The following is a 1,781-nucleotide window of genomic DNA, read 5'->3' as shown; positions in this document are numbered from 1 at the left end:
CTGAGAAGTTAGGAAGAGTCCATAAAGTTCCTTATAGATCAGGATGTTGGATCACATTAAAGAAGTTCTGTATTAAAATCACAGAGTTTGATTCCCCATAGTTTAAATTCCAGGGTATTACTAATTAAGAGGTCTCTTGGTTTTTGGTACTGTTTCTCTCCTTCTATGTGTGAAACTTGCAAGCTGCTAATTGCATTAGTACATTCTAAGACAGAGTCTGTTCTCAAAGCAAATCACACAGAGAGAGACTCAAAGCAATACTCTGTAACAACAGAAACAGCGCCCAGAGACTCCCCACCCTTTTGTTGTATTCATCTTGCTTTGTTAACAATTGTGATTAAAATAGAGATAGAGGATGTATGTGGATGGATGCTTGGTGTGGATAATAACTGAATGATCAGGGAGGTGCCAGCCTAAGAATCCAGTGTCCATCAGCCGAAGAAGGTGTCAAGTGGAAACAACCAGAGGACCCCCGGAGGGCAGACTGGAATCCACCCAACAGCCTCAAGAATGGGAGAACCAAAGAACAAGATAACATCTAGCAGCACGGAGCCGTCAGGAATGTGCCATCTGCTGATTGATTCAGCAACAGCATGATGAAGCAATTCCCATAGACTGGCATAGGAAGAAATTCCTATAAAAATGGACTCTAGAAAGTGAGAACTTTGGGGTCTGATTCTGCAAACCAACTTCCAGGAGCATCAGATGAGCATCTGACAAGGCCCTGCTCCCTCCTCATGTCCAGGCCACCTGGCCAGTGGCTTGGCCTGAGCAACTCTAAGGCTGGTAACTATGAGAACAACTTTGCAGAACCTGTGTGTGTGTGTGTGTATGAATGAATGTGTGAATAAATATGAGATTGAATGGAATGTTATAGCTATAACTAACTGCTTACTATGATTCTTTCTGTATTCACAATAAATGTGGTATTTTGCCTTTTTCCCTTTAATAAGATCCTGCTGGTTTTTATTTTATTGGTGTAACAAGGAGAGAGATGTGATATTTCATGCTGAAATGGACAGAGAGCCACTGAAGATTTATGTGAAGAGAGTGGTATGTTCCAGTTAATATGAATGGGTGAGCAGATGAGTTGCAACAGTTACATTAGTTAAGATGCAGAAAATTCTGAATAGCCTGCTGCATCCATGTGAGGCCACAAATGCAGTGGAAAATCATGTTTCTGCTGTGCAGGAGGGCTAAGCAGCAGAGAACCAAGACAGGTGGACTGTGCCCCGTTCTATATGTTCTAGAGCACAGAGGTTTTTGGTGAGTCCATGCATGGTACCAGAGAGTGGTAGAATGTGGTCAAATGGGGTTGTTGCCAGTGGAATTGTGCACAGTCTAGATGTACTGGGCCAACCTGCCATATGAAGAAACAGTGAACTGTGCTTGCTGTGTCCCTCTCCCCCTGCAATAGTGACTGTGGCTTGGTCATGTCATTTACTGCATATTTGAGATAGGTATTTCAATCTCTGAGTCCCAGGACATTTCTGCCATGTTCATAAGGTCACATCCAGTTTACCTGGGCTACACATTCTTTTCCAGTATTTTGCTCAATGAAAGTAAATGAAGGTCTACTCTAAGCCCTGGTCTACACTAGGAGTTTAGGTCGAATTTAGCATCGTTAAATCAATGTAAACCTGCAACCGTCCACACGATGAAGCCCTTTTTTTTTTGACTTAAAGGGCTCTTAAAATCGATTTCCTTACTCCACCCCTGACAAGTGGATTAGTGCTTAAATCGGCCTTGCCGGGTTGAATTTGGAGTACTGTGGACACAAT

Source organism: Natator depressus, chromosome 5, assembly GCF_965152275.1.
Source record: "Natator depressus isolate rNatDep1 chromosome 5, rNatDep2.hap1, whole genome shotgun sequence".
Lineage (NCBI taxonomy): Eukaryota > Metazoa > Chordata > Testudines > Cheloniidae > Natator > Natator depressus.
This window is presented reverse-complemented; position numbering follows the sequence as displayed.